Genomic DNA, 16,503 nt, shown 5'->3' on the forward strand with positions numbered 1-16,503 from the left:
CACATGCTCGTATATCCTTCATTGGAAGGACCTGCCTGTGCGTCCCACATACTGTAAGCCACAGGGACAGGTCAGCAAATAGATTACATAGGCTGTATTGCAATTAATAAAGGATTTTATTTGATAAATTTTCAAAGTGACATTGGACTTGAACATAGTACCTGGTTTCCCATATTTACATGCTGTGCATCTTGTGCATGTGAAAAAGCCATTAACTGCATGAGACGAATGAGACTTCTTTTTAGACAGTGGGCAACTAGGTGCTACTAAAGATTTGAGATTGGTGGCCTTAGTGAAAATTATACTCGGTGTGGGGGTCAGTACCTGTGCCAGAGTGTTATCTCTCAAAAGGATAGGCCAATACTTCTTAAACATATGTCTAATACATGGTGCCATCTGATTATATTGTGTGACAAATGATATATTGTCATCCCCCTTGGATCTGTATTTTTTCCGATACTCCAGTAATGTGGATCTATCAATAGAATCCACCTGGCCCATAACTTGATTTAATTGCTCTACCGGATATTTGCTTTGGATGAATTTCTGTTTCAATTCTTCTGCCTGATTCACAAAGATCCGGGAGTCGGAGCAGTTACGTTTCAGGCGAACGAACTGTCCCCTGGTGAATATTCCTGCTCCACTGGGGATTGTGATGGCTATCCGCCATTAGATAGTTATTGGCCAGGACAGGTTTAAAAAATGTCTTTGTCTGAATTTTGTTATCGACAATGTATAGATTCAGATCTAAAAAATCGATCTGCTGCTCATAAAAATGGCACACGAATTTTAAATTCCTGTAATTATTATTTAAATATTTGATGAACTCATCTAACAATTGCAGACCCCCAGACCAAATAAACACCACATCATCAATGTAGCGACGCCATAGTACCAAATTTGCACCCAGTGGGCAGTTGTTCCCAATGTAATCTTCCTCCCATGTGCTCATGAAGAGATTGGCGTAACTGGGCGCGAATGTCGTACCCATGGCAGTCCCACGTGTCTGTAAATAAAATTGTGAATTGAAACAAAAGTAATTATGAGTGAGAATGTGTAATATACTATCTAACAGAAAACATTTCAAACCTGGTGTGATGTCAGTGTTGGTGTCCAGTACTCGAGAAATGGCCTGGCAGCCCTGGTCGTGTCAGATGACGGTGTACAAAGAAGTGACATCAGCTGTCACCCACACAAACTCTGGTCGCCATTCCACCTCTCGCAGTATCTGTAAAACATGTATAGTGTCACGTAAAAAGGATTTAGTTGTGCATACAAAAGGTTGAAGGTGAAAATCAATACATTGTGATAAATTAGATGTGAGTGATTTAATCCCTGCAATAATAGGTCTACCCGGTGGGTGAGTGAGGTGCTTATGAATTTTAGGGATAAAATAAAAAAGTGGAGTGCGTGGAAATGCAATTCTCAAGAAGTCAAATTCGTCCACAGTAATGGCTAGTTCGGTGAGCCCTTTGTTTAGAAGAGCCAACATATCCTGCTTGAACTGACTCAAGGGATCACTAGATAAAGGAAGGTAGGTATCAGTGTCACCTAGGATTCGTAGGGACTCTTTAATATAGAAGACATCGATTCTTGACTGTGATGAGATTCAGCCCTTGGTAATCAATGCATGGTCTCAGGGATCCGTCTTTCTTTTTGACAAAAAAAAAACCCAGCACCAGCGGGGGACGAAGAATTACGAATGAATCCTTTATCAAGGACCTTGATAAAGAATGCTGTGATGTTCGAAACGCGTTGGATGGGTCTCATGACACATGAAAGTGTCCTTTTACTCATTTTTGACTTTGGGTCCTTCCTGCTCCATTTGGCTTGTATGCTCCGTTCATCGTTTACTTCAGGTTGCAAAGGACGACCATCAATAGCCTCGAGGCCAATCGGCGATTTCTTAGCGATGAGCGGAATTTTGTTATGAGTAGCAAAAGCTTGATCCACAAAGTTACCACTGGATCTTTAATCAAGAAAAGTGGCAGTGGTTATGAGAAAATTCGGACCTTCAAGCGAGACTGGAAGCATAATTCTCTTAGGGAGTTCCTCTTCAGAGATAGGGTGAGAAGATATTGACCCCAAAATGAGTCCCACTTGCCCCATTGGTCGTGTTTGTTCTTTGGGCCTCATTCCGGCGATGAGCCCTTTCGGCAGTCCGGTCACGGGTTCTATCGGCAGTCCTGTCGGTATTACGGAACTCTTGACTGGCAATCTGCATGGGTTCCACAGCATCTAGAAAAGGGCGTATAGCTGGGAAGGACCTGGGAAGCATGGGGTCAGAAGAGAAAATTCTGGGACACTGGCGTTCATGACGGCGCTGTTGAAGGCGCTGAGCCACTCGTATAAATTGTGCGATCAATTCCTCCAATCCCTGGGGCCTGGGCTGGACTGCAAGTTCATCCTTTACAGAATCGGCCAAACCTTGCCAAAACACAGCAATAAGGTCTTCTTGGTTCCAATGCATCTCTGCCGTGACAGTCCGGAATTCCAATGCTTATTTGGCTATGGACCTACGACCTTGAGACAATTGAACCTGCTGGAATTCTTGGCGGAAGAGCAGGTAATCCTGGGTGATTTCCGCACGCAACTCCCAGATGGGAGAGGCCCATGCCAAGGCTTCCCATGTTAAAAGAGAGTAAACATAGGCTACCTTGGTGCGTCCGGTGGGGAACAGGCTGGGAGAAATCTCAAACTGTATTTCACATTGGTTCAAAAACCCACGACAGGCTAGAGGGTCACCCGCATATGCTTTAGGCGTAGGAATCATAAATTCTGATGGCCGATCACCGCCCTGCGCATCTGGGGCTGGTGGCGGAATAGGCTGTAGTGAAAGCTGGGAAAGCTGTAGTACCAGGCTTGTGATCTGAGTTCCCAAAGTATCAATGCAAAGCGCAAGTCCCCTGATTATTTGGCCCACCTCAGTCAGGTCTGTTTCTGTTGGGCTCTGCATAATGTCACGCTGTGCAGCCCGCAGACCAGGCCAGTCCCCTGTACTGAGGTGGGATGTTGAATATACACACCGACAGCAGAGGGAGCGGGTCCGGGATTTGGTTGTAGCGTTGCCAGGCCTGAATTAACATTTATAATAGTCGTTGTGCTTGCCGAGTTCAGGAGTATAGAGAGTTCCGTAGTCAAATCCGTTTCCATGTCCAAGGGTCTGAGAGGTAAGAATCGTGATGGGTAAGCCGAAGTCGGGAGCCAGATAGGTAAGTCAGACAAGCCGGTTCAAATCTGTAAGGGTAAAGACAAACAGGAGCACGACACACTTTCCAGGCTATACAGGAAGCAAGGAGCTATGCAGAGCAACGAGGAAGTGACAGAGCAGGGTATTTAAAGCGGTATCCACCAATCTGGATGGGGGCGTGATGAGGAGCAGCTCCTGAGAGGCTGGGAGTAACAGGGCTCAGCTGAGAGTGCAGGAGGTGTGGCAAGAACTCCCAGGCTAAGCGGGGGGCGGAGGCAGGCATGGCGCACGTGTTCCAAGTGCCAGGGATAGATGCGCGCTCTGTAATGCCGGCGTGAGAATCCAAGATGGTGGCCGCGGCATGAGTAGCAGGAAGTGCCGCGCGCCGGCAGGGGTACCGATGAGGGGCAGAGGCAGCAGCAGCAGCTGCAGTACTGGTAGTGGGTAAGGAGGGGTCACGTCGTAGAGGACGTGGCCCCCAATTCCGTACAGTGATTAAAGAAAGAAGAAAGAAGATTTGGGTACCTGAGCAGGATCTTCATGGTGGATGGCATCGGATGCTGTTTGAGGCCTTCAAGGTACTTGAGCTTCCTGTTTCCCTGGGAGTCGGAAGGCCAGCGCTTCTAATTGTAAGTAATATATTGCATGTTTGAAAATGTCCTTTTATACAGGTTTTTACATTGGATGTTTTTTTTTATTTATTTATTTTGAACATTGACTACTTTAGAGTACAGATCAATACATTATTAGGACAATATTTGGGGGGCATTTCTGGCTTTGTATTGCTGCTGTTTTTTGCAATGTTAGTTTATTATGTGGATATAATTGTTTGGTATTTTTCAGCTTGATTGAAATAAAATGTTGGCGATTGTTTTTCTTTTTTAATGAAGGATGTATTGTGTTGACTAATGCGTTTAATGGTTGTTTCTGATATGTTTTTATTTTATTTCTTTGTAGTTTAATGTTTTAATTATTTCATTAATGTTGTATTAATTCATTGGTTTGATTGGTTACTGTTTGAAAGAATTCTGAGTTTCATTAATTAATTTCTTTGATTGGTTAATGGTTGAATTAATTGTTGATCTTGTTATTTCTTGTATTCATTGGATTAGCTGGCTACTGTTTTTATTTATGGAAGTGTGTTTTTTTTGGAGTTTTTTAATGTTTTATTATTGTGTGTTTGGTGCATTAATGTATTGTGTTTAGGGTGCCCATTGAGTGCTATAGAGGCTTATCATGCCATATTATTATATGAAAATGATGTATCACTATACTACTCAATGGGAACAGGGTGGGTATAGTCAGTCCGGAGTGGGTGGTTAGGTCTCCTGAGAGGCAGCGGGGCAGGGTGGGTTAACCCCTTAATTACTGTAGCGGTTATTAACCGCTAAGGTGATTAAGGAGTTAGGGGCCATTAGAATGTCTTTATTATGTATGTATGTTTTCTGGCAACGGAGGACAGAGGGACCTGCTGGCGTGGTAAGTAGAACTGTATTTATTTACTTTATTTATGCTGGCTAATGTTGTGTTTAATAATGGGCAAATAATCTATTATCCATATCTGGATAATAGTTATTTTGCCGATTACTGTACTGTATGTGTTTGGGCAGAGGGGGGGGGGGATTAATTGAAATGTAGGCCATGGTTATTTGTTAACATAAAGGGTTGGTACCTTAGGTCTGCGGGGACCTCTGGCGACCACCTGAGGACCCCCTGGACGCCCACGGGTCCCACCTGAGGACCCATGGGGGACACCTGTGGGGAAGAGCCGGCCCCCACAGCTGTGGGGAAGAGCCGGCCCCCACAGCTGTGGGGGCCCCGCGGACTCGCAGGGACAACCTGAGGGCCCCCAGATCGCTGTGGGAACCACCCGAGGGCCTCAGACACTTGTGGGGTTGACCCGGGGACACCCAGACACTCGCAGGCCCACCTGTGGACCCCATTGTGGTCCACAGTGACTCACGGGGACCACCTGGAGGTGCATGGCACCTGGCGGGATCCACCTGTAGACCCGCAGACCCTGGGGTACTGGTGTACTGTGGGGCCTGCGGACACCCGTCGGGACCAACGGGGACTACCGTAGGTCTTGGGTATGAATCCTGTATGATAAAAAATAAATAATGGTTTTACATTATGAGGAAGGGTGTATTAATGTTTATTAAATATTTTTTTAATATACATTTCTTTCATAGTGTAGATGTGCAGTGGGTCTCCGGAGCTGAACCTCGTTGGTTTGAGGTCCAGGGACCCCCTGCTTCCCAAGATACAGGCCCTTTGTACTGCCCGTGGGATGAATAGTTCTTTTTAAAGCTCCTTGTATTGTCCCCGAATATATTTGTATATAGTTATCATATCCCCTCATAGACGCCTCTTTTCTAATGTAAATAAATCTAATTTAGCTAGCCTCTTCTCATAAGTTAGATTGTCCGTCCCCTTTATTAATTTGGTGGCTCTTCTCTGCACTCTCTCTAGTTCCATAATGTCTTTTCTTAGGATTGGTGCCAAAAATTGTACTCCATATTCAAGGTCTTACTAATGCTTTGTAAAGGGGCATAATTATAATTAATTAAATAATTATGTTTACTTACCTTCTATCCATTTCCCGTTTGATGCAAGATAAGATCCTGTTTGCTTTTGCAGCTACTGCATGACTTTGGGCACTATTGCTAAGCCTGTTGTATACAAGCACTCCTAAATCCTTCTCCATCAAGGATTCCCCCAATATATCTCCATTTATTTTGTAAGTCGACTTTTAATTCTTGCATCCCAAATGCATAACCTAAATTTATCTGTATTAAACCTCATGTGCCCTTTACCTGCCAATGTTTCCAGTCTCTCCAAGTCCTTCTGGAGAGAAATTACATCCTGCTCTGATTCTACTACCCTAGACAATTTAAGATGGAGACTTTGCTCTCGATGCCAATCTCAAGGTCATTAATAAACAAGTTAAAAAGCAGGGGTCCTAGTACCAATCCCGGAGGTACTCCACTCACGACTTTAGCCCAACCTGAAAAAGTTCCATTTATGACAACCCTCTGTTGTCTGTCCTTTTACCAGTTTTCAATCCTGGTGCATATATTATTACTGAGTCCAAGTTTCTTTATTTTGTACACCAACCTCTTGTGTGAAACCGTATCAAAAGCCTTTGCAAAATCTAAGTAGACCACATCAACTGCATTACCCTGGTCTAAATTCCTAATTACCTCCTCAAAGAAACAAATAAGGTTAGTTTGGCAAGATCTATCCTTCATAAATCCATGCTGACTATTACTAATAATTTTGTTTTCCATTAGGTATTCCTGAATATTATCCTGTATTAAACCTTCAAGTAGTTTTCCCACTATTGAAGTCAGGCTTCCAAGTCTGTAATTCCCCGGTTGTGATCTAGTTCCCTTTTTAATATAGGCACCACATCAGCTTTACGCCAATCTTGTGGTACTAAGCCTGTGGAAATGGAGTCCTTGAATATTAAATATAATGGTTTTGCTATTACTGAGCTTAACTCCTTGAGAACTCTTGGATGTATGCCCTTGGGTCCAGGTGCCTTATTTACTTTCATTTTTTCAAGCCGCTTATGAACTTCATCCTCAGTTAACCAATTGTTCATTAATATGGAGATTATGGCTTCCTCCTGCGGCACTACTATTGAACTTGTTTCTTCCCTGGTAAACATAGAGGCAAAGAACCTTATTTTCCCTTACCTCCAATAATCTGCCTACCCATCTCACACTGAAAGGGTCCTATATTTTCTTTTCTCATTTTTTGCTATTAAGGTACTTAAAGAACTTTTTAGGGTTGACCTTACTTTCTATTGTAATCCTTTTTTCATTATCCATTTTTGCTAATTTGATTGCCTTTTTGCAATTTTTGTTACATTCCTTATAATTCTGATACGATGTCTCCGTCCCTTCTAACTTAAAGAATCTAAACGCCTTCCTCTTCTTGTCCATTTCCTCCCCTACTTTGTTGAACCCAAGTAATCTGTTTTTTTATCATTTATTTCAAATGAGACCATATTATGAACACTGTTACCCAAATGTTCCAGGACATGAATATTTGTTATTACTTCTACATTGTTTGATATTACCAAATCCAGTACTGCCCCTCTCCTGGTTGGTTCCTCAATAATTTGGGTCATATAATTGTCTTTAAGCACCCTCAAAAACCTGTTTCCTTTTGTTTAATGCTAATCTCATTTCCCCAGTCTATGTCTGGATAATTAAAATCCCCCATTATGCAAATATGACCCAGTTTTGATGCCTTCTCCAATTGCAAAAGTATTTTAGCTTCCTCAAACTCACAGATATTTGGTGGTTTATAGCATATCCCTACAAACATTTTCTTTATACTTTTACCTCCACTGCTAATTTCTATCTACAAGGTCTCTACATTTTCATCATTTCTTTCATAAACATCATCCCTAATAAAAGGTTTTAGATCCGGTTTAACATTTAAACATACTCCACCTCCCCTTCTATTTGTTCGATCCTTCTGAAAAAGGGAATAACCCTCTAAATTAACTGTCCAGTCATGAGTTTCATCCCACCATGTTTCAGTAATGCCTATGATATAATACTGCTCCCTTGCAGCTATTAATTCAAGCTCCCCCATTTTATCTGTCAGGCTTCTTGCATTAGCAAGCATGCATTTAAGTTTTTTTTCAGCCTGTACTATTATCTTATCTGCTCCTTCCTTTCTGTGCCCACTTGGTTTAGTCTTTAGAAGTTTTCTAATATTATCTGAATAAACTATGGGTGTCCCACTGCTTGTCAAACTCACACTTGCCCCCATTCTACCTCCATACCCCCTTGTATCCTCCTCTATTCCATTTAGTTCATTATCGGTTTCATTCCCCTCCCCCCTCCATCCTAGTTTAAAATCTCGTCCAACCTTTTTAACATTCTCCCCCCTAGCACAGAAGATCCCTTTTCATTGAGGTGCAATCCATCCCTAGAATATAGATGGCACCTCTCAGAAAAGGAGTCCCAGTGCTCTAAAAACCCAAAACCTCCTTCCTGCACCACTTTCTTAGCCATGCATTAACCTCCCTAATCTCTGACTGTCCTCCTGCGGTAGCGCATGGCACTGGTTTTCAGAAAATATTACCTTGGAGATCCTTGCCTTAAACTTTTGGCCTAGATCCCTGAAATAATTTTTTAGGACCCTCCATCTTTCTCTAACTTTGTCATTGGTGCCAATGTGTACCAAGACTGCCGGGTCAATCTCAGCCCCCCCCCTCCCCAACAATTTTTCTAAATGATCCGCAATGTGCAAAACCCGAGCACCCAGGAGACAACAAACTGTTCGGTTCATGCGGTCATGGCAACAGATTGCCCTATCTACCTTCCTAATAATGGAGTCCCTTACCACCACAATCTTTCTTTGTATCTGAGCATCGTGAGTCCCTGATGTGCTGGAGGAACTAGTCTCCCCCAGCCTTGCCATTTCTGACTGTAACGATCTCAGGGGTGCCCTCACATGATCACCTGCTTTACCTACTCACTGGAAGGCATCACAGAACTGGCAGAATTCTGCCACAGCGCTGGATGCCCCCAGCCAGTAGTAACACTGCAAGAGCTGGGTTCTCGTGCGTGCAACCCCCTAATGCACCACAAGCGGGATGGAGTGGGCAACCTGTAATAACTGCTGCCTATACTCCGTGGGCACCACTAACTGTCGCTTGCCAGTCCATACCTCTTCTTACCCCATAGCCCCCTGCTCTCTATACAAAAGCATGCGGTGCCACAGGTAGTAATCAGACCCCTCACTTGGCTTAGACTCAGACGCCCGAAGTCTCATGCCCTCCAAGGTGGAATCAGATCGCAGATCGCACCGCATCACTAAACTGAGTGCCTAATTCTGCCTCCCCCCCCCTCGCTGAGTGCAGCAACCCGTCTGCTTGACGGTCTCCGATGGTCACCCTCCACAGATGCTTCTGCGGGGCATCGTTGCGTTGCAACCCGACTGATGCAACCTGATGCCCTCCACTCTCTGCCACTGGCCCTGGGGTGGCAAGTGCTGTTTCCTCCATGGTCATCCCTCTGTGGGCTGGTGCCACGGCTGCGCTTGTTCCCTCTGGGGTTGCCAGCCACACACGGGCGACTGGTTTAGCTGCTTGTGAGCGTTGCCCCTGATGGGGTCCCGTGGACCGGTCCCGGTCCGGGCAATCAAGTCTAAGGTGCTCGACCATGTTGCAGGTAAAACACCGCCTCTCATGTTTAAATTCGCTTTTGGCGCTTTGCTGGCTGCTGGCGGCTGCTGTAGTTTTAAGTGTCCATTGAGGGATAGTTTTAGCTCCCTGGGCTGCTCGGGCCCTTCCTTTGGGAACCGCTGGATCGTCCAAAGCAATCCTGCTTGCCACATATTCATCGGCCATCCGGGCAGCGTCCTCCCAGGTCTTTGGCTTGCGGTCAAAGATCCAAGCCCTCACAGTGGGGGGAAACCGCTGCATCAGCTGTTCCTGGAACATAAGGTCCAGTAAGGTATGGAATTTTGCAACCCCATACCCCATCACCCACTGAGTCCTGTGCCTGGCTATCCAGTTAGCATAGTCTGAAAAGATTCCCCAGGGCGTACGTCCCCTGTCCGGAACTTTCTCCATTTGCCTTCTGGGGTCAGGGTATACTGGGTCAGCAGTGAGAGCTTAACATGACCGCAGTCATCTGCATGCATGCTGGGGAGCTCCTGCACAGTTCATTTGGCTTTGCCTGATAACAGTGGTCACAATCTGACCACCAAGTCCCTCTTTGGTATTCGGAACCGGCCACACTGATTCTCAAAGTCATTAAGAAACGCGTCCAGGTCATCTGTGCCATCTACGAACTTGCTGAAGCTGTGGTGGTCTGGCTGGAAAAGCTCTTGTTCCCTGTTTACAAGGTGGGAGTGAGGGGCTCTTCCATGCACTGCCGACAAGAGCTGTACCCACTCTGCCGTGCTAACCCCGTCTCCCCAGGCGGTGAGAATTGCGGTGAGTCCAGAGTTAGCAAGTCCGGCCGCCGCAGCAACTAACTCATCTGCATCCCCTGGCACCAAGCCACTCACAACTAAGTGGTCACCGACACCCTCCCCCTGTCCTTGCAGCCCCAGAGCTGGAGGGACCTCCTGCACTCTGGGACTGGGTACCCTCCGCTGCCACAGCAGGTAATAGGGCCATCCTGCCCTCATATTCTTCTAAGTCTTCCTTTAGCTGACTCTTGGAACTACCGTCTGTCGTATAGCCATATCCTGCACATCTCTCCACGATCCGTGCTCTGTCCCAGGAACGGAACCTTCAAGCACGGTCACTCATGCTGCCACCGGGGTATGGGTCAAGAGATCAGTGAATTATCTTGTGCTCTTTGGAAGTGTATGTAAGTTGCCACTTGTCTGGGAAGCTCGCAAGACATGAGGTTCCCCACTATATTACAGAATCCCGCAGTAGACTATAATACAGGCTCAATCAGTATCCCACACGCTGCCACCAGTAAATAAAGCCTGTCACGATGGACGGAACTTATCAACAATTTTTTATATCTTGGGGATTATCGATTGAGCGAACAAGTTGAGCAAAATAAATTGTCATTTGTTTCCTTATTAGGCAGACACACGACAACCTCAGAATACACTTAATAAAACACTTACTTAAAAGAGGGAACGGGATAAATTGTCCAGGAAACGAGAAACACAGAAATAATGTCCTTTTTAAATTGCAGTCCTTTTACAAGGGATGCAAGATGCCAGCCCGTTCTGTCCTTGAAATGTAAAAAGTTTGTTCTGGTTCTTTGGGGTTCGTTCGGGAATCCCAAGGGCTAACGAAATCCTGAAGCAGGGCTAGTTTCCTTGTTGCAATGTTTTTAACCCCTTGCGTACTGGAATCACAGCCGTTGTACTTAGATCTTATCCGCTTGAAGAAATCAGGTAACAATCACAGGAAAGAGGGTTACAGGCCTCTTTAAGGACAGGGGTCCTTGGGGGTTTTCATTAGCCACATCCCCTTGGCAAGGAATTATCTTCCTCCTATCAGAGCCTGCCATGTAACGTGGGATAATCCTACGGCCAGCCCTGGTAACTCTGAGCATGCTCAGTGAGCAGTTTGGTAGCACCTCTGAGTAAAAAGCGGCCACTCGTTTCGGGGGACACACAGTCTGGAGTTTGGTCCCAAGGTGTGAAATATCCAGGATGAGGAACAGGATCTGCTACTCAGAAACATCCAGGTTAAGTCACACTTTAAGACTCTGGGGCTTTTCATCTCCCACATGTCCCTAGAACCATCAGCATTGCCTCAACAGGGGCCCTTTGAAGCTGGAGAGAAAAATACCCCCAACTCATGTATGCATAACATTTGTTCCTTAATGCATTCACTTACAAAGGCGGGCAGGAAAAAGTTTCCTGTCTTGACTTTTAAAATTGCACACAGTAATACACTTTAATAAAAATATATGTTCCACTTGTCTTACAGTTATATTTTATGTGTGTGTGTGTGTGTGTGTGTGTGTGTGTGTGTGTGTGTGTGTGTGTGTGTGTGTGTGTGTGTGTGTGTGTGTGTGTGTGTGTGTGTGTGTGTGTGTGTGTGTGTGTGTGTGTGTGTGCACTTGGGGGGTTACACTGAGGCTGCACACCAAAAATCAGGGTGCTGGCTCACTCCGTTCCCGAGTTAGTAGTCTTAATGGAACGGCTCCTGTTATTCAGCACTGCAGGCAGAGACTAGCCTGCAAAAAAGAGACAACAATGCATAGAAAGGAAAATACTACATGTGTGGTGCACATAACGTTAACCCCTTCAGTCCCAAAGCGAATTAGGATTAATAAGCCGAGCATACTGCCTTTATTAATGCGCTGATTAATCCTATTTTCACCACACCATCTCCCACCTTAAACCTTTCTCACTGACTGCCCCGCACCTCTGGAATGCCCTTTCCCTCAATTCCCGACTAGCACCCTTTCTATCTACCTTCATGAACCACCTTAAGACACACTTGCTTAAAGAAGCATATGAGTCGCACCGTGGCTAACACTATAGAGATACTGTAACGTGTAGCTCACCACAAATGAGGCGTGACCGCGGGGCTGAGGTTGGGAATTGTATAGAACGCCAACCACAACCGCGAGAGCACGTCTAGAGTGTAAGATAGTCATGCAGGCCGGATCAGGGTAACAGAAGACAGCGTAACTAAGGTACTTGCCAGATCTTGGAGTATAGAGCAGCGGAGCATTGAGATACGTAGCCAGGGTCAGGGGTGGAGAGCATAGAGTAGTTGTGGAGCCAAGCCAGGGTCAGTGCAGGAGAGAGCAGAGTCGTCATGGATCCAAAGCCAAGGTCAGTGCGTGTAACGGATCGGGGGACTCGCTCTGCCCAGCGTGTCACCATCACCTTGGTCCCTCCGGCTAACTCTCCCCTTTCCTTGCCATCCCGACCCCTGCCTCGTTTCCTCGCATCGCGGTCGCACTCAGGTTCGCGGTCTGCTCGCATGCGCAGTCCCCTCGCTCTGCGCACGCGTTCCCGATCCCTGGTCTCCCATCAGGGGACTCACGCCCCTCGGCGTACCTCCGTCTCTCTACCTGGTTCCTCCGCTCCTTCCCCCCTCTCATACCCTCCAGCCAAGCACCTCCTCCGCGATCCTTCCTCCACTCTATGGTACTCGTGCGTCGCGTGCATGCCTGTGTTACAGAGGGTGCGCGCACCCGCTCTACTTACCAACCCTCCCCAGGTACTGGCTCCACCCCCCGGGGCTTGCAGGCTATTACCCTTGGTTACCTCCCTGTCTCCTCCCCTGCTCTTTCTCTCACCAATCCCTGCAAGCTCCCGGACAAACCCCTGCTCCACACCTTCCTGCTATTTGTCCTCCCTCCTTTATAACCCCAGTCTGCCCTCTCCTTCCTCGCTCTGCATAGCTTTCCTGTAGCTCCTGTGTGTGCAGTGTCTATGCCCAGCTCCCTTGTTCTGTTTCAGCTCTGGTTCCTGTCCCTGCCCCTGTTTGGATTCCCTTGGTTTGAACTTGAACTCTGCTTTGGACTTTGACTACGCTGCCTTCTCCTGCCCTTGAACCCTGGCTTTCAGACATCACTACACTGCTCGCTCCAATCCTTGGACTCTAGCTCTTGGACAATACCTTCCGACCTCTGGCGCCACGGACTCAGCAAGTATAACGTTAACCCTTACTCACCAGGCCAGGCAACACAACTGCCACACTCTGAGCACGCCCTCACTGCTGTGGGTGCGTGTTATACCCTTGCCCACCTAAGTACTGGGGACTGGCCAGGTCTGCGGGCATACAGGCATTACAGTGCAGGAGAGTATCACAGAGTAGTATCCAGGCAGAGTCAGGCAGACAGGAACTAACAGATGAGTGCAGCGTCACACAAACAGAGGTTATGCTCGGCAATGACTGGGAGCTCTGAGAGCATATTTATATGACCTCCCACCAATGGGAGGCAACCAGGAAGCAAGAGTGCGGTACAGGATAGGCTGCTGAATCATGCAGGTGCGTCCTATTACACAGCCAATAGATACCGCGTCAGAATGTGTGTGCGCGCTGGTCACGCACCCACGCCAACACGGGGGTGAAGACCAGAGGCATGACCCATGGAGATATAGGTGGAGCGAGGAGCACAACCGTGCCGCGTAACAGCAACGTCAGTATGGGGGCGGAGACCAGAGGAAGGACCCGCGGTGGAAAAGGTGGAGCGAGGGGCGGAGACCGCAGACCACAGTGGAGACCGTGTACCACACGCGCGCCAAGACAGGAGAGGCGAGAATGCGCCCCATGCCCAGAGACTGAAGGGGACCGCGCAGAACCCGCGCGCCATGGATAAGTACCACCGCCAAGTTGCCACTCTTGAGTGCCATGGTTTTCCAATGGCCGAGTGAGGGTTAAAGAGGTAGGAGCAGCAGAATGGCGAATCCTCACAGTATCCCCCCCCCCCTCTAGGAGCAAACTTCGGGCGACTCCATGAAGGCTTTTCTGGAAAGTTCCTATGAAAGTTCCTGACCATCTTTGCTGCATGAAACTGATGACAAGGGACCCATGATCTTTCCTCAGGACCGAATCCCTTCCAATGAACAAGATAATGTAAAGACCCTCAAGAGATTTTGGAATCCAGGATCGATTGGATCTCGTATTCCGGCTGACCCTGTACCAACACGGAAGTGGTGGGTAGAACGGGAATGGAATTAGCATTCTGCATCCCAGGTTTAAGCAAGGACACATGAAAAACTGAGGGAATTTTCATGGCCGAAGGTAAAGACAAGCGATAAGCAACAGGATTGATTTTTTCAGAAATAGAAAATGGACCGAGGAATCTAGGAGCAAACTTCATGGACGGAACCTTTAACCTAATATTTTTAGAAGACAGCCAGACTTTGAAACCAAGGCTTAAATTTAGAAGCCGATCAACGATGGCGATCAGCTTGTTGTTTTTGTTGCTCCATAGCAGATTTAATATTCTTTTGAGTTCTTCTCCATTGACCCTGGAATTCCCTGATCCTGTCGTCGGCAGCTGAGACCCCTGAGGTAGAAACTGTAAGTGGAAGAGTAGCTGGATGGAATCCGTAATTGATGAAGAAAGGTGATTCAGTGGTAGATTAACTATGAAGATTATTGTGTGCGAAATCCGCCCAAGGAAGAAGGTCCGACCAATCGTCCTGAGAATCAGACATGAAGCACTGAATGAATTGCTCTAAAGACTGATTAGTCCTCTCCGACTGTCCATCATTTTGCGGGTGATATCCCGAAGAAAAGTGAAGAGATATGTCCAACTGCCGACAGAAAGAGCGCCAAAATTTAGATTTAAACTGTGATCCTTTATCGGATACAATCACTGTAGGAACTCCGTGCAGGCGAAAGATTTCCTTGTTGAATATTTCAGCAAGTTTGGGAGAGCTAGGCAAGCCTCTGAGAGATACAAAGAGACCCGATCTACTACAACAAGAATAGTGGTCATACCTTTAAAGTTAGGTAAATCTACCACAAATCTACCACAAAATCCATGGATAAGTGTGTCCATGGCCAAACCGGGACAGGTAATGGCTGAAGAAGCCTAGCAGGGTGTTTCCTAGAAGTCTTAGTCCTGGCACAAGTTGGGCACGCAAGTACAAAGTCCTTAACATCATTCTGCATCCAAGGCCACCAGAAAGTCCGAGAGATGAGATCCAATGTCCTTTTTGCCCTGGGATGACCTGCCGATTTAGAAGAGTGTCCCCATTCCAGGACCTGTTTGCGCAAGTAAGGAGACGTAAACAGACGACCTTCAGGGACCGAAAGATTGTCAGGAATCTGATTTTACTGAAGAACGATATCTATTAAAGCCTCAAAGTTAGTGGAACGAAGAATGAGTTTGGATGGAAGAATAGTTTGATCCTCCGAATTATCCTCAAGCGAAAATTGACGGGATAGAGCATCTGTGTTAACATTTTTAGTCCCAAGGCCTGCACAACTCATAAAGTGAGAAGGGCCGAACTGCTCCAAGGAAAAAAAAATTGTGCCGCACGGCTAAAATCATCATCATTATCTCTCCTCCAGCACCTCTCATCATCATCCTGCACCTCACATCCCTCTCCCCCCTTCACCTCCCATCACTCTCCCCCCCTGCACCTCCCATCACTCTCCCCCCTGCATCTCACATCACTCTCCCCCCCTGCACCTCACATCACACTCCCCCCCCCCCCTGCACCTCACATTACTCTCCCCCCCTGCACCTCACAAGGAAAACAGATTCGGCTGCACGAGTAAAACAGCATTTATTATTCAAAATACATTTATTTACGATGTTTACTTGAAACAAAATTACATTTAAAATACTTTCATTCAAATTAAATTAATTTGCCCATATCAGCAGCCCCCCACAGCCCATATCAGCAGCCCCCCACAGCCCATGTCAGCATCCCCCCTCCCATGTCAGCATCCCCCCTCCAATGTCAGCATCCCCCCTCCAATGTCAGCATCCCCCCTCCAATGCCAGCATCCCCCCTCCAATGCCAGCATCCCCCCTCCAATGCCAGCATCCCCCCTCCAATGCCAGCATCCCCCCTCCAATGCCAGCATCCCCCCTCCAATGCCAGCATCCCCCCTCCAATGCCAGCATCCCCCCTCCAATGTCAGCATCCCCCCCTCCAATGTCAGCATCCCCCCCTCCAATGTCAGCATCCCCCCTCCAATGTCAGCATCCCCCCTCTCATGTCAGCATCCCCCCTCTCATGTCAGCATCCCCCCTCTCATGTCAGCATCCCCCCTCTCATGTCAGCATCCCCCCTCTCATGTCAGCATCCCCCCTCTCATGTCAGCATCCCCCCTCTCATGTCAGCATCCCCCCTCTCATGTCAGCATCCCCCCTCTCATG

General features: G+C 47.0%; 1 long non-coding RNA gene across 1 annotated transcript in view; it reads right to left on the reverse strand.

Annotated features, from left to right (window-relative positions):
• The window catches only part of LOC142496606 (uncharacterized), a 21,386-nt gene continuing 4,883 nt past the window's right edge, over positions 1 to 16,503 (reverse strand). Inside the window, exons 2-3 of the long non-coding RNA XR_012802068.1 lie at positions 1,090 to 1,228; positions 1 to 1,006 (exon numbers count right to left, since the gene is read on the reverse strand). This is a non-coding gene — a long non-coding RNA (uncharacterized LOC142496606). The remainder of the gene's footprint in view (positions 1,007 to 1,089; positions 1,229 to 16,503) is intronic.

The sequence above is a fragment of the Ascaphus truei genome, chromosome 1 (genome assembly GCF_040206685.1).
Source record: "Ascaphus truei isolate aAscTru1 chromosome 1, aAscTru1.hap1, whole genome shotgun sequence".
Taxonomy (NCBI): domain Eukaryota; kingdom Metazoa; phylum Chordata; class Amphibia; order Anura; family Ascaphidae; genus Ascaphus; species Ascaphus truei.